We start from the raw sequence: 26250 nt of genomic DNA on the forward strand, positions 1-26250 counted from the left end.
TAACACAAACGAAATTCTTCAGGAACACCTTTGGAGAACAGGGCTGGCAAAGTTCCGCTTAATGGGCTGAGTGGCGTGGCAGCAGTGGGGACGGACTGTGGGCTCCAGCCTCTGACGGAACACTGCATCTACTCCATTCAGCGGGTAATTCTGCAGATCTGCTCGTGTGATTACACCCAAGCTAACCCAGGAAGGCACGGGGAAGTCCCCTCCACGTGGAAAAAAGCACTGATGGGAGAGCCATATGATTGGCATTTGTCACCAGACCGCAATGTGTGTTCCTGATGAGACACACCCTGAGCTTTGAGCCACACATCTAAGCTGAAGCACACTCTTGATTAACAAAAACACACTAAAGGTGTACCAATTACAAACAGAACAGAATTACCCAATAAAACCTATGAGCTTGTTAAATGATCATTTTGACAATCGTTTTGTACCCACTACATATCAGGAAGAGCTGCAGAATTATTCTTCAAAAAGGAAAAGTTATGAAATATGAAGATGACTCAGTAGACGGTACGAACACCGAAACCACATGCAGTTGCCTCCCTTTTGCAATGCAGCAACACGGTATGCAGCGTGACAGATTTGCTAAGTCTGTTTTGAGTGAGCTGAGAGTTCATCCCTAATGAGTAAATGTGCAATGAATAAATAATCAGACTCCTGTAGGTACCACGCAACAAATGGTGGGTACATGACGGTATAAAGAAAACAATACATTTGAGAGGTCAGTTATCAAGAGGAAGTCAAACTACAGGCACAAGGAACACAGCTGTTTTCTTTTTTTGACTTCCTGAAGCCCCAGAGCAAGAATGTGAACTCTCAGTAGACTGGTCTCACACAAAGAAGTCCTGTAGCATTTTAATAGGCTGAGGCTGATAAGCAATGGGAGCAAGCTTGGAGGCTGTACTTTCTCATAGTCAGTGATGAAGAAAAAAAGCTCTCTGGCAGGAGCCAAAGTGTCTGTTTGTTTAGGAGAGTGTTAGAGTGGAGGAACAGGCACCAGTGAACTGTGGAGTAAACTAATGACTGGCCACACAGACAGGAGGGGGCAGAGAGAAACACACATAGCAGACAGGGACGGTCATCAGACACAGTGGCCATAAGGAAGGGCTTTGAACTGAAACTCAGTACTGCAAACACCAAACAGCTGCCTGGAAAAAAAATGGCACATCTGTAGAGGAGCTTCTGTCATCACCATCCACAAACACACAGCTGTCCTGCATTGTACCACCGCACAACAAAATCCCAGGAGCTATTAACAGACACAAAGGAATCATTCAGTTCAGCCGGGAACCATCAACACAAAAATCTACACAAGGAAACACAAACAACAATAAATGTTGAGGACAAGGTTCTGCTCTGGACAACCACAAGCCAGCACTCGGTCCCATTCCCAAGGGGACAGACGGTGTGAGAGGAAACAAGCTCTCTCAGCTAGCTCAGCTACTGACTGTTTAATGGAAGCCTGCAGCTGTTTACTTCAATTTCAAGTAATTACAGTCCTGCAACTTTTTTTTGCATCTGTTAGATCTTAGTTTCTTTTTAAATTACCCTAACTGGACAATTGGTGTAGTTCTGGATAAAAAGCTTTAATTTACTGAAAATGTAGCATCAGCTACCTGGAGCTGTTGACGCTTCCTTTACAACGTGAGGAATCTGTCCGTTTCTCATTACATATCCTACCCAACTGTCCAGGCACTTGTGCTGTCCCAACTGGACTACTACAAAACTACTGCTTCTCGCTCCTGGCCTGTCTCCCTAAATGTGACACAAGGTTCCTCCAAAAGAATTCTGTCACTGGTCTTGTCTATAACTAGCCATAATCCTCAAAAAAGGAACAAAAGGAACAGCTTTCCTCACCTCTCTTCATTGGTTTCCATTTTTGTCCCGAGTAAAATACAAGTCCCTGGTCTTAACTCAAAGAGCAGCAAGAGGAACTGCAACTTTACCACTACACAACATTGCAGCCTCTTACCTTCAATCAATTATTAAACCATACACTCCTGCCAGACCACTCTGATTGCCTTGCCATCCCCTTACAAAAGGGTCCATCTTCTAGGTCACATCATTCCATATGATGGAATGAGCTCCCCACAACAGTAAGAACAGTTATCAGTCAATAACCATCTTCTGTGGCTGACTGAAAACTTTGTTCAACTAACTCGAAAGTCCAAATATTCACACACTCTCACACCCACGCCCACACACACACACGCACACACGTGTGTGTGTGTGCATAAGTGTACGTTTGCCTGTAGCTTGCTTATCTTGTTACATACATCCATGTTTATGTATATGTTTAAATGTGGCTGTTATCCTTAACCCTTAATTCTACTAACCCTAAACTGTTGGAAACTAGCTTCCATTTCTTCAGCAACAAAAGATGGGCAAAAAGAACTTTGATACTTTGATATAGCCTATTCGATATAGGGAAAATATGCTGGTAAATAACTGATGACTAAATGGGTTATTTTTAATGCAATCGTCATTCCATACAGCGCATTTACAATCTAACTGCTATCTGCTGGATGTCACAAATGTAAACATAATGTTAAATGTACTTATCTTGTGCATCACTCTGGATAAGAGGGTCTGATAATCGACAAAATGTAAATGTAAATATCCTCAGATGCATTGCCTAAATACTCATAATTGCTCTTGTATTTACTATGGCACGGAACAGAACATGGTATATTAGGTAATGACTCCTACTACAGGATTGTGACACTTATGATTTAGTATCATCTCTGCCCTTAACCTAACCTTTCTGCATGCACTTTTGTAAGTCCCTCTGGATGAAAGCATCTGCTAAATGACTAAATTTAATGTCAGCTTAATTCTCTGATATGCTGAAAACTGGCAAGGCGGATTTCCTCTTAAAAGGTTATCTTTGTCATTACGGGACCCACGGAAATTAATTCATAGCTAATTCAGACTAACAGATAACATATTGCGGGGTGAGTTTTATTCCTCTCAGAAGCAAATCATTTTCACCTTACTATAACTGTAAACTGTTGCATCAGCCCAGGGCTCAGTTCACAAACCAGAACATATCTCATTGCTTGTAATACTGTTACTAGGTGATTTGTTTTGTGTTGCCATTCTATATTTGCTCTACTTTTTTCATCCACTATTTTCATCCTGTTATAACTGTAACAACTTATTTTTATGTTATTTTCAGCAAACTGCTCTGTTTGTAAAGGGAGTTAGCCTACATAAAATTTGAATTGGGATTTCAGAAACACCAGAAACCAAAAAAATATATTTATGTTATATTTAATATCCTTTGCTATGGCAACTGATGGTAATTTGCAGTATACCAAATATAAGAATATATTCATATGAGCATGACGCAACAAAAACACTCCAGTCAAAACACTCAGCTTGCTATGACAACATACCCTGGTATTTGGCACGGGACAGAAAAATGACTCTGACTCACTACAGGGGTGTGGCATTGCGCAGACAGGCTCATTGCACTCAGAGGGGGGAGGCCTTAGTTCCTGTTCTGACCTCTCCTCGCCTGCTGCACTTTGTGTATTTCAACGCGCTGTCCATTAGGACTGTATATCCACCTGGCCTCTCTCCAGAGCTTGGACGAATTATCGAATCAGTCATTCGCCGTGTGAGACGCGGGGCTTTGAGATGCTCACAAGGTTAATTGCATTTGCTGTGACCTCCCTGCTCACTGCGCGAACCTGAAACGCACCCTCGCGCATTCATCGCAGTTGCTCAGGATTGTCACACACCACCGAGTCCCCTGAAGCCCCCCATCCCCCCCACCCCTCCCGCCCTTTAATGTGTACCAGGGCTCCGCTCGTCCCCTGCCGTTTTCACAGACCTCAGACGAAAGGCGCCAGGGCTGCACCGCGGAGACGGCGGTGGCGCAGAAAGGGCGTGAGCGCGGTGTGCGCCCACGTGATCTCCCATCCCATCGGACGCCTTCCAAAAGGTCACCCCCCATGAGCCGGCGGAGATGACGCCGGCCGCGTGGGGTTGGGGGGCGTGGGCTGAGCGACAGGTGCCATGACACAACAAAGGCCGACCCCTCTGAGCGCCTCCGAAAGCAAAGGCTGCCTCTCAGCCAAGCGGAGGCACAGCTCACAGCCTCACCAGGCAGGGCAGGGGCACAGCAGCGTGGCTGGCAGAGACCTGGCTAGAGGTTTGAATCCCAGGTGGGACACAGCCGTTGAATCCTTGTGAAAGCCACTTTGTCAGTACACCAAATATCCAGCTGTGAAAATGTGAGGTGGGTTACACCAAATTCGCAGTGTATGTCCTTCTACATTTGGGAAAATACAGAGAAACAATAATACAAGGTGAAATGGCACACACTTCCTGAACAAAAAGGGATTTTTCTGAGACTGTACACTGTACATCTCAATGACATGGGCCTTCAAGAAACAGTTACACACTACTTACAACACCAGCGGTGACCTCCTGATTCAATCTATTTTGACCTTCTGGTTTCCTGTCCTCCATCAGTTTTTACAGTTTATGACATTGTGACACATGTCTGAACTATGTGTGGACTGACTACACAAATGAATCAGAGTTTCCGTTATCCGGTAATTACCAGTTTTTGCCTGGTATAATTTATAAAAAAAACAATAAATTACAAACTTTCCGGTCAAATTGTCTGGTAATAATGCTATAACGTAAAGTAGCTATAACGAAGGCTATCCCTAAACAGGACATTTGTGTTTTGACAGTGAAACAGCCTATTAACAGCCTACAGTACTTTTTTTCCCAAAAAGGGTGCGCTCTTTTATTGCGCGATACTTGCTACTAGAGAGGGGCTTCTCTCTGCAGAATTGAATTAAGACGGTGCTGCAAAGTCGTCTGGAGGAGGAGAGAATAACGCAGCTTATGCGCATTGCAAGCTGCAAAGACACATTGGACACGTTTAATTTCAAGTCGGCAGTAGAGGACTAGCCTTTTTTTAAACAGGCTACAGATGTTACAGGTTACAGATGTTTCATAATAGCCTACATTTTAGTGGCTAATGATGAAGTTTTGCTCAACCGTTACTGTTCATTAAATAGTCAAACTGATTTGAGGCCACTGTCATTCTTTCGTCAACCTTAGGTGTACATTATATTTGCGTTTGTAACATAGACTGTTATTGAAACGTGACCGCCCGGTAAGTTTCAAATTTGTCAGGTAAAATAAACTCTTTCCAGACACTGGACCTGCAAGAAAAAATCCTAGCGGAAACCCTGAAATGAATGTTCCATATTCACCCATAGTTTGATCCACATTTTAGATTTTTTTTATCTGGAAGAACTACACATGCACTGTTCTCTTCATAATGACTAATATTCGTGCTACATAATAAAAAAATATCTGGGGTCACTTGAAAGATAAAGGTTCTTCTATCCTTGTTAATGTCTGTTCATGCTATATTGTACTTCCTTTTTAGGCTTGATCGTGTCGCTGAATCCTTCATTTCCAGGAACAAACACTTTTCAGTTTTAGCCCTAGGCTTTGGTGGGGCTGGCTGTTAAATCATGTTCACACTAGCCCAGATTCAACCATACGTCAATGTAGCCATGATGTCTGTCATATTTATGTGATCTCCAGGTATAGGGTGTGGCTGCTGGGTGTGCTGCTATCTGAACAGATCAGTGATGTTCAGGACAGAAGGTAACCTTAGGTCAGCTGTGGAACAGGTACTTCTCCTTCATAACTATTGTTCATAATGATAAAAAATTGAATAGTAATCGGTAAATCTTGACACATCTTTGAATTGGTAGCTAACAACATGAAATAACAATTTGTGCTCAAAGTCACCCTGGATAAGCGCGTCTGCTAAATAGGGCCATTTTACTAACTGGTCCAATTAGTACTGATGAAACGATCAGAGTAAAAGGAAATGCACTCATGGCTTGTGGGAAAGCAGTGTGACACCCCTGCTGTACAGTGACGTCTCCCTCCCAGTGAGTGAATATACTTGAAGATGAAAACTAGTATCAGACATTCACAAAATTGATTTAATCTGGACTTGCAAGTTAATAGAGCAGCACAATCTCTTAAATCTCGGCTTAAACTAATTATAATAGTAGCTAGGCCTCCTCATTACATTTGAATGAAGGTTTTTGTCTCTGTTCTGCCTTCTTAGGGATCTGCTTTCTCATAAAGAAACCTCCGGCTGAATCCAAACTCCGCTAAGCTTCCCTGACGCCAAATCCCCGCTTCAGAAGCCGAGAGGGACCAGCTGCCTTTGTGCGCCTCAGCCATCACTTATTCATTCAGTTTCCACTGATCACATCGCCATGTCTCCCCCTCTTCCACTCCGCCCGCACGCACGCTCACCCATCGTGCGGCTTTTCGCTCACAGCATCTCATGCTTCCTGTCCACCTGTGATGCACGTTCTCACATCTCATTACATCTAAAGTGGACATACACCGTTGCCTACAGCAAGCTCACAGAAACAAGCTCAGCATATAGGAGAGTGGGATGGTGTCATTGAATGGGAGAGGTTCTCTACCATATGCATTTAACTACAAACTGTTGATTTTCATTGAGAACACTCACCAAGAGATGATAGAGATAACACACACACACACACACACACAAAGTGATGACTATCACTGAACTATCACTGTCAAGAACCTTATCTGACAGAGCTTGTTCTGTGTTGCAATTGCCAGCGGTGTTTCACATCTTAAACAGAGAATCTACAGTCTGAACATCTTTTTTAAATTTAAATATGAGTACTTCATGTTGCGTCTGGGACAGGACTGTGCTCTTAAAGGGAGAGGCAAAGAGCCATTCGCAATGGGAAGTGAATTCGGGAGCCGGGGAGCTGTGGGCGGGGGCCACATGGGGGAGGAGGGGGTCAAAGGTGCGCTCTCTGTGATGACAGCTGGTCAGGATGAAAGATTAATGGATTCTCCGGGCACAGTTTGCTCATCCTCAGGAAGCCCCCTCTCTCGAGCCATGAATTATATAAAGGCAAACAGGCTGCAGATGAAGGCGTGTATTTTTTCTCAAACACTATATTCATATTCACACACAGTCCCCTAAGAATCTCTGCGCACAGGGCCTTATTTGTAATTGGGGGGGGGGGGGGGGGGGATGGGGCTGGGGGAATAAACACAAACAGGCCAGCACACGTGCATGCATGCTCAAACTCCCAGTTCACCCCCCCCCCCCATTCCCAGTCCCTCTGCTGTTGAAGGTAGAGTGTCATAAATTAAGCACAAAGGATTTGCACACAAATTAGCACGACTTGTGCTCTTTGCTATGGAGGACCACAGAATGACATAACGGATTGTCAAGTGGTCCGTGTGATCCACACACTCTGAGAGACGGGGGGGAAAATCATACACATTCCATCTCACAGCTTCAGTCTCCTGTTTCAGCTGTGTACCAACTACCAACCACATGCTCTGAGGCATAGAACATTCTTGTAAAATCAAGGATTCCATTCGAGGAGGGTCGAATATATATGTCATCTCCAAGTTACTCAAGAGAATGTCTGAATCGAAGCATGCAAAGCAAGTAGTTAATAAAAAACATGTAATTAAGGGCTAAAAAAGGGAAGCAAAATGTCTCCACATCTCCAGGATTGGAAATAAACATATGGACAACCACATATGCACAAGTTCTTGTTTTCCTTCCTTAAAATAGACAAATAGTGCCCTAACCAGAGAATGTGTTGGGTTGTACAAGAAGTGACTAATGAGTGTTACTCAGAAGTGAGAGAGAGGGCCTTTGCGACAGTAAGCATGCCACCACTGGCAAGTCAGAGACAAAGCGCTCCATGACTCTGCTACACAGCACAGACTGTTCTAGGTGCAAATGAATAACGCACCGCCATTTTTGCACGGAAATAATTACAACGAATGCATCTTTAAATGTTAACGGGCATATGGTTAAGAGGCACATGGAAGTCACCTGAAAGGAAAGTTCTGCACTAAGAATAGAAAGGCAATGAAGAGAAATGACACTAGGAAGGGTTTATTCATATGGCGGACAGTGAGGCTTAAAACGAATCACATGTGCTTCACTGGGGCATAAAAGACTGCAGATATCACTCGTAAAATATGCATAATTAATGGTTTGCCTTTCAGCTTTAACGAGATGTCAGATTAGCCAGCTTCCAGAAAGGGTCAACAGTATAAGGAGCTGAATATCGTTAGGGTAATGATCAGGCTGTTCTCCCCTCTCAGCATGTCTATGCTGTGGTTATCAGAACCAGCTTGACAGCCAGTTCTGAACAAAAGCATTGAGCTGGGTGGAAATTGAATAAAATCTATACACTCTGCTTTTCAACCACTATTGTTGTACACAATGTTAATGGTGTATCCTAGCCAAAGCCTTGAAACAAAGATAATGTAAAACCACTGAGGTGTAGATAAAACAGGAAACAAATGTTGAAGTTTGCGTTAAACAAACTTTTGATGGCATACAAGAGGGCTTTTCATAGTGTTACTGCAACATTGCAACACTAAAAATATAGTGGTTGATTAATGAGGCTTTCCTTCAACAAACTACAGAACAATCTGCTAGCAACTCTACCTGCAGAAATTAGATCAGTAAAACATACCGTGCACCTTGTAATTAGTCCAAAAGTCAGCAACAAATGTCACTGACCCATCTTCTATTAATCACCGGATACCACAAAAACTTCCACAGTATACCAGTGAAGTTTTTAGCAATGACCTGATTTATTCCAACACTGCACTTCTGCACCAGGCAAATGAACAGAGGGAGCAAGTGGCAGCGTGGCCACAGGGGTGCTGTTGTCAGACAGAATGTGTGCATCTGTCTGTTTGGAGCTATATCATCACAAATCAGCTTTGTGAGCCTACAGCCAGCTTACTTTGGAGAGCCACGAGAAGTTAGTGAGTCAGTGAAATGTATCAAACTTGTCTAAAGTTTACATCCAAAGTTCAAACATTCGTATTTATTCAGTAGATACGTAATGAATGACGGATGAGTGGGGTCACTGATAACTAGCTAGCTTGAAGAGCACTGTACAGAAGCAGAATTTCAATGAATATACTTAGGGACAATAATAAAGCCAACAGAAGTAGCAAAGCCAGGTTATTAGCTAGCTACAAATATGAGGACAGAGTTAAGTAACTAGCCGCATGTTAGTTAGATAGCTGTTTAATAACAATGAGAGTACAGTGATTCAGCCCAGTCCAGCTCACCATCACACCAAGGTTGAGTCAGGGCAGAGAGAGAGAGAAGCAGTCTGTTCATATGGTTGCTAAGAGGACACTGCACCCCCACAAGACCCTTAACAGCAGTAGGTTTGCATGATGTTACAAAATGCCGGGTATCTGCATGTGAAATTCTATACAAAAGTTCTAACGAGATGAAAAAATGTATGCTATTTGTGCTGCGCAGCCAAGTCCAAGCCTGACATGCTAGCAGAGAACCTATGAACCTTAGATAAGAACACTAGCATTGATTTTTCTGGTTCCTCTTCCTTTAAAGTGTGGACGCCAGCCTTGTTTGACCACATGGACTGGGCAACGGGGCCAGAGGATCTCTGACGCTGATTACTGGCATCTGGGCTCCACCCAGGACATGACTCACTGCCAAGCAGGACATTAAGGCTCTATCCCCCCCTCGCAAAATTGCAGCTCTGACAAAAGACGGTGCAGCGTAGCATTATGGGAGAAATCCAGCAGTGTTTATAATAGAACTGACACTGTTTGAGTTTGAACTGCTGCTGTTCAACCGTTGAGGCGGTTCAGGCAACTACAAATCACTGCACCTCAAAACACACTCTGACATTGCTATGATAACAACACAGAGATCAAGAACAGTGTGAGGACTCCATTTGTCAGGAGTCATCAGTTTTGATGTACGCTGCACTTAAACCTGAACACTGCAAAACTGGCACACAATGTGTCATCTTCCCCTTTAATAACCTCACCCCCACCAATCTGTTAACACATGCAATTGCCGGAGGGCAAGCATTCAAGAATGGCAGAGGAACTGCCACGCCAAATTTAAAGCAGAATCACAGAACGGCATCACACCAATCCCAGCACAGCAGATATGTTTACAAGTACATAAGGGGTATTTGGTAATATGAGCACAGAGAATGTTGCTATCCTGCTGAAGAAAAAAAACACTCACAGCCATAACCAACCCAGTTCACCAGCTGGGTCACACAATTCTCAAACAAAGGTATATTTTCTACGTGGGAGGTAAACAGCAAGAGTGAGAGAGAGAGAGTGAAAAAGAGGGAGGAAGAGAGTGAGAAAGAGAGACCAAAATAGAAACATCAAATTGGCAGAATCCACAACAATAAAATAATTCAAAAGAAAGAAAAAATCTAACAAAGCAAGATTCAGCCAGCAACCACAGCTTAGGAAGTGAAAACAGCAGATGTCAAAAAAGAGAATTCTGCATTACCAGAGAAGAGCCAAATGTGATCGTTAAAAAACTGCCGTATTGCCTAACAGAGGCATGCACTGTTGTCTGCACAAAACACACAGAAACAGGGAGGAATCCACATTCCTAAATTTAAGAGCCACACCCCCAATTTAGACTTCTCCCTAACAGCATTAAAGTGCTAGTCCTAGTGAACGCAAAATGCATCCATCTACAGGACCCATAGGGCACAGAAGGGGCCTCACCTGTGTCACTGTTGCTGGAGATGGGGGGGGGGGGTATTTTTCATAAACAAAGAGAAATATTCTGTTTGATATGTTTGAGTTCATTGCAATGGATAAAATGAGAGGGCTCTGCAAATAAAAAGGATAGACAGAAAAAAATTCTATGCATTTGATTACTGTGTTCTATCATTTCTGTTTCATAGTGTTGCCTCATAACACGTTAACAACCCTATTCTGTTTATAGTCATGCCAATAAAGCATTTTCATTTCAACATGAAAGAGAGTGAGACTGATGAGGAGGGGGGGCGGGGGGGGGAGGTTGAGGCAAGCGAGCAAGGCCTTATAAAAATGGTAGCCTATTTACTCATCTCAAATGTAAGTAATGAGTGTGCAATACCCTGTAGTTCTACACAAGTGAAATTGAAGATTCCACCCCAACTCCCCCCTCAGCACGTCATGCAGCCAGGCCTTACTGGAGATAACATCTCTATTAAACTGGTACAGAAGGAACAGTTGTTTGTGTGAACAAAATGGGCAAAACTGGTAAATCAAGTACGACTGGGAAACAGAGTGAAATGGAGCCTGAATACCTTTTATTTGAGATGAAACAAAAGTGCCTCTACACACAGAGGCACTGAGATATTTTGAGTGATCAGTGCATACCCTCAGACTTGCAGTCTCACAAGAGAAGCCAAACAGTTCGGAGCAAAAAACAAAAGTAAGTCTCAGTGATAAATGCCATGGATGCCCCTCTAATGTAAGCTCAACTGACAATAGGAACTCACTTCACAAACAGCCTGCACATTACGAACCAGAATTCTGGCATGATTGGACCCCCCAGTCTGTTACCTCTAGAATCCATCTAGGGTATCATACCAATGAAGGGCAATGCCCTGATTCCTGGCTCTCCACCCACAGAGCAATGATGGAGGAATAGTTCATCAATTACTTTGCCATCTCCAGCACTGGCTATCCCACAAGCTCAGACATAACCCACTTTATGTACACTTTACGTACGCTTCTACATTGTGTTTGAGTGTAAAGCTGCCTCGTGACAATGTCCATTGGAAAAAACACCGCGCAAATAAATGAACTTAAATCAATGAATTTAAACTGACTGAATGAACCTAACTAATGAATTGAACTGAAAAGTTCAATTTTCAGTTTGAACTGAAAATGAGTGTGGTTGCTTGCCAAATGTATTTTCTCGTGAGCACATGATGGAGTAAGAAATCCTGAAGTTTTCGTTAGTACCGTTTGAGGGAAACCACAGCAAAAAGGTCACAGCAAATTCTGCCGATTATATGTGGAGGTAAATGTCCAGTTTCCAGTGTGATGTTAGAAAACGCTTTCTGACAATGGTGTTATACTATGGCCTACCTCCACTTCATTTGCCTGGGCTTGGGGCAAAAAAATAGCTTCCTTCCCTTTGGCACGCCACAGGCTTACCTGACCCGGAGCTCAGGTGAGTCAGTGGAAAAGCAGCTGCGCGTGTGCCCTTCTCAGGTGAGACCGCGACCGTTCCGGTGTTTCCTGCGGTCGCTTGAACACAATCAGTGACACGGAGGGCTAGACACTGGCCCTGTCATCCGCGGATCGCCTGACGCGGAAAAGGCCAGGCCGCTGAAACTCCAGCGCGTGTGGAAAGTGCGAGGATGAAATATGCATGATTCCTCAGCTTCCCTCAAAAGTTTTGTCTTTCATGTCGACTGCATTATTTAAAACTCTCTCTGACTAAAATGCAGCGTTCCGGCCTCTCACTTATGAAAGGAAGCTCGGCTCAGTGCTGCTCTCTGCAGCGGACAAATGCGCTTTTGATTGGAGCGGCTGTTACATTTAGCGTTTGCGGAGGCTGTCTTCCCTGAAATGGTGGCGCAACTGGAAAACAGAGGCATAGCACTATGTTGAAGAGAACTGAAGGTTTTTCTTACAGACTATATTAACAGCTTTGCAATAAGATAGGGCAAACCCCGAATGTAAGGCAGCTAAGTCGAGATCTTAAACTTAGAGCCGCTTGACTCATAAAGAGCTTGCCATCCCCCCAAATCTGGATATATGGCCCTAATATTCTGCTTAGAGGCTAAAAACAGCTTACATGCTGTCTGAGTGCAAAAGTCTCACATTTGTATGAGAAAAGCAAGTTTTTGGCATGCTTAAATTCACCCAAGTTCAGACTCACTGAAGAAAAACACTATGGTACTGAGGTGGCTATAACAGATGCCTATAATAGATGTGGTCTCTGACTTGTCCCCTCACATCTACCCTCCCCTTGGCCAACGCAAGTGAGCTGCTGCTACCATTAGGAGACAGAACAGTGGCTATGCCTAATGCAGGTATGGAACAGAGGATCAAAGAGTAACACCTCTCAGCCCCCCAGCCTTCTGAGAACCACCTTTCCTGCGGCTTGCCAGCCCTAATATTCTCTAATCGCCCATGAAGTTAGCCTGAACACCCTGCACTAGCAAGACAGTAACAGTCTCATTCCCACACACGGACATCAAAATAAAATTCCCCTTCAGAACATCATTCAAAGACAATCCCCATCAAAATCATCACAGAGCATGTGTGATCTGACTACTGCTTCATGACAGGCGGACCACACAGGAGGGTGAGGCATATATGGGCCCGTGAAATGATTCTGAAGGATAGTTCAGACAGAGGATTTACCCCTTCCATGGTAGCTGCCCCTCTCACATCTCAAAGCACAGAGACCTGGGAAAGAGACCTACTCACTGCTATCTACCATATCAGGCCATCCAATTAACTGTGCTTCCACTTTAATTATAGTGGCCAGATGTACATCTCGCACTACAGCACATGGATTATAATATTAATTTCTGTGTCTGTATTATTATTATGAGGTACAGACTGACAGGCACGGACAGCTCTATCAGGCCATTTCTTACGTCAGCCTGTTTCTCCTGAAATGGCACAACACTATCACTAGCACACCGATGAGATCAACTGAACAAGCTACTTTTTATCTGTAAAATGGCAGCCACTTAGCAGGATCAATAATTGCTTTAAAGAGGGACGATGCAATATAGCTCAATACTGCTTTAGCTAGCTGCGATACTGACTGCATTATTTATGATGACCTCTGAACTGCAATGACAACATAAAGGTCAATATTTGGGTCTAATTTATTCTCTGCACATGCCAGGCAAAGTAGTCTTATGTAGCTAACTAAATACAACATTAAAAGTACAGAAGAATTTGTTACAATATCCACTTAAACAAAGCCATGTATCTGGGTTAGAATAGTGTTGTGTGCCTGTTTCTCTTTCCACTCCACATGGAGTCTATTCCCTGCTGTGTAAAATCAACGTAACTGAACTGCACACACAGCACTGAAATAGTCAAGTTGCTGTCTGGACTAGCTTCTGTGGTGCTGTTAGATAAATCATTTGCATAATAATTCATGAAACAAGCGCTCGTTACGACCAGTATTCTTGTTCTTACGCACAAGTGTTCTAGTTCTCATGCTCACAGCATCAGGGAAACAAGTTCCCATGTAATTCCAAAATAAGAAAACTCAAAATCAATTATTCAGTTAACATGCCATTAACAACCACAGTTCCCTGAAATTTGCACATATTCGTATGCTGAAAAAAAAATCATTCCTGAGGAAAAAACTTAGAACTTTGCTGCCTATAGAGCACTTCCTGATGCCTCCTTTGAGCCACCATGCAAGACTCAGGCACGGTGACAAAAGCCAAAGATCGATGCAAACGCTGTTGCGATTGGGAAACGCGCGAGGCAGCAGAACGCCATTTCAGCGGGAGCCATTAGCGTTCGATCCCCTCCAGTGACGGAATCCTGATCTGATTAAGAGACAGAGGAAGAGGCAGAAGTGGGAGAAAAATGAACAAAGTGAGAAGGCTTGGGCTCTCATTACTGCAGCCTCCTCCTCTCTGTGCCCAGAAGCGCTGCCCGTGCAGACTCAGACGAGGCAGGGCCTAGATCAGAAAGGAGAAACACACAAACACGGGCAGAATAACCAGCACTTCTGTTTCCACTCTCTAGCTCCTGTGGGGCAGTCTGTCTGTTCCGTTAGGCACAGTTATTAATCATGTTCTCATCTGAAACGCTCCCTCACTCCATCTCTCCGGCTGAAATACAGGCCAGTGCTGCAGACAGGCAGGAAGTCAGAGGAGAAAACAGGGCCCAAATCAACCAGTGCTCAGCAGAGGCATGGCTCTCTGCAACCGGGCAAGAACAGACTGAAACCATAAAAAAGTACTTCATACCTGTGTACAGAGTTCTGCACCCTGCGCCCAAGCAAATATTCATTTTTTAAATTATAAAAGTAGGTCCTTTTGTATTTTGTAACAAACTGGGGGGCCATAGTCACTCTGTTACTGTGGAGGGTTGCTGGTCTTCAAAAATCCCATTACCACGCAGTCACACTACACATGTCTCCCACCTCTCATAAGAGAGTGGGAGAAGAGAGAGAAGATCATTTAGGCTACAGCAATGAACACACACAGCTATATACAGACTGCAAATGTGTTTCATAAGCTCTTTTTTTTTTTCACTGTGGGGACAGATAGCAGGTGGGTTGCAGAATGGGCCAGACCGCGCCATGCCCCCGTGCGTGCGGACCTCGGAGGAGAACGCTCTTTCAGAGGAGAACACAGATGGGATGCACACCCCTCGTGAGCTGCTGCGTGCGCCTGCAGCACGCTCTGCCAAGCCCGGCAGGCCCCACTCCAAGCAAAGCGACCGGCAGAAAACGCGATCAGCTCTGGCTGGGAGAGACACGAGAACTGGGAACAGCCTGAGCCATGACGTTCCCCTCCCCGCTTCTGTGCCTCTGCCCGCTTCAACAGTCCCCCTTTCTGGAATGGACAGTTATAATGAGTCCGCCCTGGAGCCAGCCTTTGAGTCCTGCTGACTCTACCGCAGTCCCCGACAGATATGTACTGATTTGTTGGGGTTGTCTCCAGGTCTCTCAGGTATCACCTAATGCTGCAGCTGTCCTCCTAGACTCTATCCTCCTAGCTCTCTCTCTCTCTCTCTCTCTCTCTCTCTCTCTCTCTCTCTCTCTCTCTCTCGCTCTCTCTCTCCCTCTCTCTGTTCTCCCCGTAGAAGGGCTGTCTGTCACGTGAGAGGCCCGCACCTCCCTGCAATGCTCTTCATCATGAGCACATCACATCCTGTCAGGTGCCCACATCCTCCAGCACTCTTAACTCTCTGGGCCTCTGAGAAAATTTCAGTCTGCGACTGAGTTTCTCTCCCTCCATTCCCTTTGAGCATTGCTGCGTGGGCCAGGCTCGCGTTTCAACGCCCCCTCATTACAGCGGAGCTACACAACAGGTCACATTTGCACAAGCGAGAGTCCAGAGCTAGGGTGCATCTATATTCATATGACAGCCCCATCTCTCAGAGATGGCTGCTCAGTGTGTGGTTCTGTGTCTCTCTGCTGATTGTCTCCTTCAAACATACTCAGTGAGCAACCTCAATCATGACTCTTTTGTCACATACCATGCTATTATCTTAGGTAATGCCGATAATGATATGACACTGGAAAATGAGGGGGGGAATTCTGTACTTTACGGGACAGCACTCTTTGCTGAAGAGCTCGAAGTGACATCTGCTTCACTGATTGCACAATATGGGAGTAAATGCAGTGACAGCAGGATAGAGCAGGAACTGTGGAATCAAACCACCTCAGCACCAGAGAGAGGGCTATCATAGCCGCTAATTCTCACCATCCTCTGCCTCTTACACAACGGCCAGATTATACGTGCCACTTATGTACTGTACACAGTGCTACTCGGTCCACACACAGAAACACACACACACACATTTTATTTTCCTCTCTTTCCATCTATAAACAAGTGAGCCTCACCCTCATGCTTTCCAGTAGGTCTGTGGAGTTCACCCTCTCCAAAATCCGTAAATGGATGAGACTCACTCTCCTATATCTGTCAATGGGTGAACCTCTCTCTTTCCTAAATAAACAAATGACTGAGACTCACCCTCTTCTAAATATAGAAATGGGCAAGACTCATCCTCTCACAAATACGTAGATGAGTGAGATTCACACACTCCGAAATCTTTAAAGGGTCTAACTCTTCGCTATACCTGTAAATGGACGAATCTGAGATCTTCAGACCCCAAACGATGCTCCTCCACTTAAGCGCTGGGGAGATGTGACTACGGCTAATTAAATCCTTCAGGGTTTCATTACTCTTCCTTCAACGGAGCGGCGGAAATCCCTCAGCTCCCGCAGATTTAATCAAAGATGCTTTTGTTTCCCCACACACCCTGACTCCCTCTCCCTCACCGTATATCGTAACAGATTGAGTTCAAGGGTGGGAGGTAGCATTCCCCCCACTGGACGTCTCCAACATAATGTGCGCTTTATATGCGGCGTGGAGGCCCCTCGTAGAGCTGAGCATAATTTAACCCCGTGCTGACATCCTGCCAAAAATCATTTCACTGAGTCATATCTCTGTTAGATCCCTTCACTACCTCCATTCAGACCCTTATTATTGCATTCGCTTCCCTGCTACTTTATAATAATTTGTGATACTTGACCAGAGTCCATAGTGTGAAAAATGTTCAGTTCTTAATGGTTCACTTAATGCATTTAATGGTGCATATGTTCAAAACAGACCAAATAATAACTCCAAAGGAGAGGACCTGTGCTCCCACAATGCTGGAGCAAATCCAAGTGTTTAGGAAATCATTTTTAGTTTACAGACAAGGCAAACAATACAAAGGTCACTTGGACCATTAGAAAAAGGTCATCATTTTCAACGTTTTTACATTATTTACAAGGACAAAAATGAATACTACTAGACAAACAGCCTCATTGTCTCCAGAGCAATATTATTTTCACGTGGTGCATATTTCTGGCCAAACACAACCAGAGGAAGATACATGAATGGCAGTGACAATTCTTGCATTATTTTGTTACTTTGTTACAATTTCTGTGCAGTCTGGGAACAACGTGGACAGCTGAATCAGAGTTCAAAGCATGGAGCAACTACAAAGGGGGTTTTGAACTATGCCCTTTGCCAGCTGCACAGCACAAGAGGAGATATAATGTAGGACTAACTGTATGTTCACATGTTCACTCACAGTCCTGCCTTCTGCCACACTGTCCTGCTGGAAACATCCCCTAGCAGCATCAGCTGACTGGTGGGCCTAGTATGCTTTACCCACGTCATGACACCAGTGTAACAGAGATAGACCTGCTGCAGGTTTAAAACCATATCCACTGGCAATTTTGGAAACACTGGATTTCAAACAGCCCTCATCATCCATGCAGAACAAATAGAGACATGACAATCTCCCCTGAGGTACACACCAAGGTTCCCAGGTCAGAGAGCCAACTGCACGCTGGCTCTGTTTGTTGGGAGGGGCTGACTTCACATCCTGTGGTGGACTCTCCCATTCTCACTTCTGAACCCCCCTGAACCCCCCTTTACTCAATCAGGCGTGTGGAGGGACTGAGCTCCCCCAGCAGACCCTATCAGATGTGCGTCGGTTCGTGGGGGTGGGTGGAAATGCACACCGCAGCTTCAGACAGCAATGCATGCTCATATGCAGGATGCAGCCATGCGAAGAACAGACTGAGAGACAGTACAACTGTGCCCACCATGCTGGCTAATACACAGAAGTCTGTTCAGCTTCCCTGCTATTGACCTGAGTAATGATGTCATACGAGGCAGGGTGAAAGAGTATGATTTAATCACTGACAGCAGCTCATAAGCAGGACGGCATACTAAAGATACTGCTCTGACACACGGACAGCGAGAACAGCTCTCTTATTTATGATGTATTTTTCACTTGGTAGACATCCTCATGCACACTAAATTACCATCTTACACAAGTGGAGGAAAACAGCACTTTGCTGGAGGATGTGAAAATAGTGCCTGATTAACGTGAGGTTTAAAGCATAAAAGGTAAGCCTTCTGGTGGCGAGACAGCAGAGCATCGTGTGTCACGGTGCTACAGGATGCACATGTGCTTTGAAGTTCTCCATTTTCAGCGCCCTGCTTTTTTTTTTAGGCAGCCCCGATCAGACCCCCTCACCCACAGCCCTTTGAAGAAGCGGACGGCTTTTTCTTTGTACAGCGTGTCATCAGCGTGTCATTATTTTTCAATTTCCAGCTGAGGCGCCCCAGTTAATGCTGCCCTTTGAACCCAAGACCCCACCAACAGAAAAGATAATGAGCCACTGAAACGCTGGCTCCATTCTCTTCCAGGGCTAAGTAAACCTCAATTTAAAAGCTCCATTTCCTTTATTAAACAGGTATTACAGCAATGAATGGAGAGAGAGGACAGACCACACGTGGACCAAAAACAGTTGGGTTCCTGGGATTGCATGCTGAACATTCGTACAGAACAATGAGTACATCATGTTTTTATAGTAAGCCTGTGCAGCAAAATAAAGCCTAAATCATTCACACTCCAAACAAATACAGTGTACAGCAGCATTACACAATACTGAAACATGTTTAATGTTTTCGATTTACAATGCAGGGTCTTAAGTATCAATTTACACACAAAATGAAAATAAACAAAGGCTTTAAACCTTTTTAAAAGTTTGATGATGAAAAGTTGGAACAGCAGAAAAATGGTTGTGACTGTGTTACAGTATGGATCAACATTTTAAATTATGCAAAAATGCAAAAGGGATGGTTTGCTCTAACATGCTGCATGCTTTGAGTAATTGAGCCCTCAGGCAACATCCTTGTAATGAAAACACAAATAAATTTAAAAAGGATGCAGATGGATCATAATAAAACAGATTTCATTTTCTTGAAAGAGCTATGTTGCTGTCTAAACCTCCATCATTAAAGTTATCAGTCAGTGTTTCTTGCGGGTGGCTTTCTCTTTGAGCCGAAAGTGGGAATAACATTGGTCTTATTGCTGTACTCTTCTCTATTACCAGAAAAATCCAAAAACACACACCCTTGAAACGCCCCTTTCCCACCCACAAGCCTGGCTACAGCAACATTTACCCCTGAGAGCTCAGAAGCATTAGCAGAGACCATAAAGGGAATGCATAAACAAAGACAGCAAGCCTATTCATGTGGGCAATCATATTTCCATAGCCTGTGCAGTAGTCTTCTGTTATGTAGCCTGCATGGTATTTAGCTACAAGTGTGTGCATTTGTTTGAAAGTGCCTGTTCCCATACACAGCAATGCTTTCATTATGTATGAGAACAAAAGAAAAGCACTTCATATTAGGCCTCCTAATGGAACAAACCTCTTGTTAGATATAATAAAACAGATTCTCTGTGTTTTGTTGAAATTCACTTGCACTTTGAAATTCCAGAATGCTTTCTCATGAGGGATGAGGTGCTGGCCTGGTGTTGGTGCTGGTTGTTGTTCCCTTCTTAGATGCTATGACACAGCTGACAAATGCTGATGAGAAGTCCACAATTAGAGGTTATGGACTACTAGTACTGTAGACCTGGACTTCATTCCCACCTGGGGCTCTGTCAAATGTCAAATTTCATTTTGCCCATTGAAATCACCCCTGCCCAGGTTCTATTTGGCAGACGTAGGACATGGAGCTCATAACTCAGCACAGTTCTGGGAGAAGTAATTGATCATTCTCATGCAGCACCCTACACCAGAGACACTAAGAATATGGTATATGTCACACTCCACATTGGTCCCAGATTAAGACTGAAAGCAAAAAAAAGTGACCTGCTAGGTGTGATGGTAATTCATTCTGGAAAAGCCTTATATGCACTGACACTGTCCGAGAACAACACCTGGATGAGAAGTGTAAGAGCTCAGAGATTTAAGAGAGGTTTTGCCTAGATTACAGATCCAAGAGACATCTTGAAAACATGAGAGAACCTCCCACTTTATAGACCAAAAGGGAGGTGTAGCACTTATTTTCTTCCCCTGCTGACAGACAGCAGTTACTCAGGAGTTTCTTCTGGCTGATCACACACAGAATCATATCACCACGACAGTACCGTCGCCTGATATGAGCCAGCTGTGACGTTGCATCCTGTGGTTTCATTTCCTATTTCATCGAAATGATAACTGCTTTGGTCAGGCCACTGCTCTTTGACAGGTGCCATGTTCCTGAAACAACTGGCGTGATTTATCAACTATTCATTATGTTGTATATAGGAAAGAAGGCCCGGTCTGATAATGTTGTGTCATATTGAGGACGTTGCCACCTGTCAACAAGAGATTTTTAGGGGACTCCCTTAAGGTGTGGTGATTTATGACAAACCACAGATATACAACACCACAGATATTTTCTTTACTGATTAGTTATTTAGCACTGCATTCCTTCCATGCTCCACAATTCCACAGCTACAAAGGTGTGTTTAGTAACGGGAGGTTCTGGTTTTGTTCTAATTGATGAGCAAGTTATGGAAGTTCTGCCTTTAACTATGTCCCTTCGTGAATACTCACAATTGTATCAAAATGGTGAGCAACAGAGACAATAGATGCTCTCTGTGGTGACTCTCAGAATTCGCTCACCCCACCCATCCACCTTCACAGTCACGCTATTTCTGTACGTACATCACAGGAGAGAACAACACCTGCCTACACACGCAGGATAGTTTCAGCGGCTGTTCTGCTAGTCCTCTCTAGCTGTGTTTCCCTGAACAATATTGACCTTCTGCATGTTTCCAAATGCCCTTTTCTCTCATATCTGCAGCGCAGACACACAAAGGGGGAGAACACAAAGAGAGGGTCCCAGCCACCAAAGGAAAATCCCAACAAAACACTGCAGATTTCCAGCAAATAAAGCGACTGAGTGCTTAAGAGGCAAAGGCCGGCACACAGCCATCGTCCCAAGGCCTGTTACTTAACTGGAGTTCTACTCTTTCAGCCTGTGTCCATGGTAACAGTGGTTTTACAGTTATAGCTGATGCCTGGGCTTTTGGCGGCCTTGGCGTTAGCATTGTTAGGAATTTTTCCAGTCATCAGTGGAACTCAATGCACCATGATGCGGAAGTAGATAACCTGGAAAGCAGCAGTGCTTTAGTCACATTTTCTGCAGTGTGAGTTTGACTTCCGCCAGGATGCAAACAGAACAGGTCAGACATAAACAACCAACCAAATGTGCTATGGTCTGTATGAACTGCGAACAATGTAGAGACTTCCTGAAGCCACGAACCTTCCAAAAGTACTCAAAGTACATGACATAGTGGCTCCACTACAAGTGCAAAAGCAAAACGCCAGAAGGTTCTTTTCATGAAAGGACAAAGTCTGACTCTCCAAAGTTCTCATTCGAAAGCTAACCAGACAAAAAGAAATAAGACCAAGCCAAATCAAACAGCAAATCTCAAGTGAGAGGCAGGAAATAGCAGACAGCATGTGCACTGCCACGCAGCAAGCTGGCCCTATCTCTTTATCTGAGCAAATGTGTCTTTATTGAACTGTAGATTCAACTCAATAATAATAAAATCATAAAAAATGCAGCCTTTGAGAGAATGCCACAAAGAAGAGTCAGAGTGAGTATTCATCTTGGAGAAACAGCACAGATGATGAATGAGTCTGTGGAAGTGTTTAGTACCTTCCCCCCCTACTCATCCCAATGGTGGATCCAGGTAACTGCTATTTCACTGCATTGTGTCGTCTTACAGAGATCAGCACCCACACTTTGTCAGGCCTACAAATGGGATTTCCATCATTTGATGTATTTGATATGTTCCCCGAAACCACCCAGAGAGGGCAGTGACCTACAAATCCAGAGATGTGTAACAGTGGGACAGGAGCAGGGACAAGAGCCGCAAGCCTGTGGCCATACAGGCAGTAGTGAGATTATTGAGATCATAGCGGAAGAGGAGTCAAAGATGTGGGTCACAGCTGAGGATGAGGTGAGCACTGAGATCATGTGAGGAGAGAGATGGAGATTGTGGCCAAAGGTCAAAGTTGGAAAGAATACACAGGCAAGGGGAGAACAGGAGACCGAGGAAACACAGGCAACATTTTCATGACATACGTCTTCAGAAGTGCATGACACTTGCTGTAGATGCAGTCACAACCCAAAATCCTCATCCACAGCTTTCACAATTATGACAAAACCATCTCTCTCATCAGAACAGATCACGATAACAACAGACTTAATTCTTTATTACAAGATGATGCTATCATCTTCTCTGCCACTATCGGGTAAAGAGGAGGTGGGATAATCTTCCTGTTTGTCTACGTTTCACCTGCGTGTGCAAAAATAAATAAACAAAAATAAATAAAGAATTTGACAAAACTTTTAAAAGGGCTACAGAACAAAGAAGAAATTATTTGATTTTATGTATAATATGATATGAGGACTGCTAATAGTAGAGTAGGTTTTCAGTCTACCAAGTGCCACTTTAATAAAGTGTAATATCAGCCAGTATTTCCACCCTTGTTCATTGTCACAAAGACTGTATATTTGCAGACCATCAGATCAGTTTTTAGCAATTAAGGAAAGTGTCGACGCAATTCAGCAACACATGCTACACTGACCTTTCGGAATGTGAGTGGGAAATGTCACCTGGTACCTCACTTGCATTTCACCCCCCTCCAGAAAAAAGCACATCAGTTACATAGGGCACACCTCCCTGTGTCACTGCAATTCCATTAAACAGCCTAGCTCTAGAGTCTCTGCTGGTGAGCTGGGCACACACCCAGATCTCTCTGAAAATGGAACAACCTCACGACGACTCCCTGCAGAAACACACACCTACACTAGGCAAGTGTGAAAGAAGATAACAGCCGGGCCATGGCTCCACTAATGCAAGTCCTCTGCAGGCATACTCATGTGCCTGACATTTCAGCGACTGATTCTTCGCTCCATTGTCTCGTACGACGTAAAACGATGTAAACACGGCAAGCAAGTCAGGAAGTTTTGTCTTCTTTTCTTTTAACAAAATTCCGTCTACAGCAAGGGACAATCCCCCATTCTATAATCAGTTGCCATGGAGACAGTGAGGATGTAAGTGGAAATAGCTCTTGAATCATATGTGTTTGGACTACAAGTCAAATGTGAGGGTGATAAAATATATTCACAGAGGCAAAGCTGACACACTGACACATACAATAATGACAGACACAATTATAATTACAATTATGACAAAATGCCAGAACTTTACATGTCCTTTGCATATAGTACATGATCATGCAAACCACAAACTGTAAACTAAAATAACAAATATAGCTTTTATTGACCATTGTTGATCATGGCACTATGAGCATGGTAAAATGATGCAAGTTAATTTTGCTCTTGGTATTGCCACCATGTAAAAACTATGATATAACAGTATTAGTATTAGTAGGCTCCGTGTGCATGTTAGTATGTCGTTCAGTATGTTACTGAAGGATAACTCTTATGCTCTTGTATGCTAGTATGCTTATATTTTGACACTGTTTTCTTGAATGATTCATATTTTCTCTGCTTATGTTCTATCTGCAACTGCTGTATGGTCTTGTTGCATGGGTGGTGTTCACTTAATGCATATTACCATGACGGCCTTTTAAGTCTTTCTGCTATGTAAATTATACCAAAGAACGCATGGAATTGAATCAGTTTAGCTCTCCAATTTTTTCCCAAGTTGAGGACAGGTGAAACACTTAAAATGGCCATTCGATACTTACAACACTGTGGCAATATATCATATATATCATACCGTTGTACGAATATAGTTAATTGTAAATAAGTTTCACTGGAACAATGTGATCTGTGATAACTGTGCTGATCCAGTGAGCAGGTGATTTCATTACATACCAGAGCAAGTCAGCTGACTGAGCAAGTCTTCATGATAACCATAACGGTCTAAATCATTCAGCAGAGCATCTGGATGCACAGGTTAAGCATAACCACATTATTTGTGATAACACTCCTATTATTTGTCAGAGTGCAAGCTCTTTTTGTATAGTGCACGGTTCTTGAATTCAAAATCATACGCTTAAAGGTTCGAATACCCAGTAAATAACTATTGTGTGACCACCAAGAGACACCACTTATATAGCTAGCTTACCTGTTGCTCCGGTGGAATAAAACAAAAAATCATAATTTGCTAATTATTAAATTCATCAATGTTGATCGAGTATGTCATAGTAATAAGAATAGTAATAAACCCTTTTACAAAAATGATAACTGGCTAGCTCGTTTCGGTTGGCTTTTATCTTGACTCAGTCCGTGCGTTGAGGGAATTAATAGCAAACCATTGCAGCTATAGCTGCCTGGAATGTTGAGCATACTAATTAACGAACGGGATGATAAATGTGTATGTAGCTGGCAATAGTAGCCACAATATGGCAAGGTCATCATTTATCTAAATGGCAAATACATCTCGTAAAAATACGACTTAATTCGTAGTATGGCGTTGACAAGCTAACTTCAAAAACGTACAGGAAAGCTATGTCCTAACTTGGCAGAAATAGTTAGCTAGCTTTTTTAAGCAGAAACACAGAAACTACAGACTTCCTACCTTTACCGAAGTTTCGCAGGAATCACCTGTGTACTCTCCTCTTCTCCCGGAGCGGTCCAGTTTAAAAATCTCTAAACATCACAAGTACTACAATAAAGCAACTTTGACTTACTGCATTTCACGCTCAAATATTATAAGGAAGACGACAAGCATCACACGCCCAGTTGAGAGACGTAGCAACATTAAAATGATTTCCGAATTCAGACATTAACAGTTACTTATTATCTTAGCGGCAACGGTAACAACGGTAGCTAAACAGATACAGAAGTTTTCGCCCGATCTAGCGAAAACTTTTCTGTCAAATTGATTTCCCGCAGTTACCCCCTTTCCACATAGGTGTGAATGATCGGCAGCGAGCTGCTGCAAGAGGTTTAGAAAGAAGGCGGAGATAAGATTGATTGAGGTCCCCTTATCCAATCAATGTGGAATACCTCTGTAAACGTCACAGAATCGGGGCGTGGGCTGGGCACAGTCTATTCGATCTTTTCCGTGACGTGGCTATCATTCCAAAGAGCATACTGTCAAGTTTATGTAGGTAAGCTACCGTGTCCATAACAGAAGGCGTGAAGATAATTCGAAGCTACTTTTACCATTTTATCGCTTCCTGTTCTATGGTACTTGGGCCATTCGGTAAAATGTTCATGTGCGATTGGACTGAGTTGTTATGACATTTTTATTGGCTGCCACTGGCTCAAATATTAACAATTTAAAGAATTGTGCTGTGTACTGTACCATATTAAATGTATCTTCAATAAAGGCAAATATTGTGTTGATCCTTAGATAGAATGCAGCAGTTTGGGCTATCTTACTCTCTTCTCTGTCTCGAGCCATATTTTCAGCCAGCCATCATATTGCAGCATGACATTATTTATTGTCTTAACAAATACTGTAGTGGGAGACTTCTGCACATTTCACATGTAATCCATTTATACAGATGAATGTATAACAAAGCATTTCAGGGTTAGTGTCATGCTCAACAACAGTATCTAGGCCTCACACCTACAACCACATGTTTCCCTGGATAGTTCCCTTTTTACTTTATTATGCTTGTGCTTGCAAGTAATGTATATCTTAGCAACTTTATAGGATCACAGGCTTTAAAAGGCAACAAGACAGCATCAATTATGCTTTGTATTCTAATACACCTTGAAATCACAGGCTGTATTACATGAGACAAACCATGTAATGGCAAACCAATGTGTGAATGGTCAGTATTACAGTCTCATGTCAAGCAGAAGTTAG

At 43.5% G+C, this 26250-nt stretch overlaps 1 protein-coding gene across 2 annotated transcripts in view; it reads right to left on the minus strand.

Moving 5' to 3' along the window:
* Positions 1–25326, minus strand: part of osbpl3b (oxysterol binding protein-like 3b) — a 48928-nt gene extending 23602 nt beyond the window's left edge. For both annotated transcript variants that reach the window (XM_036538460.1, XM_036538459.1), the window contains exon 1: positions 25009–25326. The gene's annotated coding sequence lies outside the window, so the exon portion shown is untranslated. The remainder of the gene's footprint in view (positions 1–25008) is intronic.
* Between the last annotated feature and the right edge of the window lie 924 nt (positions 25327–26250).

Source organism: Megalops cyprinoides, chromosome 10 (genome assembly GCF_013368585.1).
Source record: "Megalops cyprinoides isolate fMegCyp1 chromosome 10, fMegCyp1.pri, whole genome shotgun sequence".
In the NCBI taxonomy this organism is placed as follows: Eukaryota; Metazoa; Chordata; class Actinopteri; order Elopiformes; family Megalopidae; genus Megalops; species Megalops cyprinoides.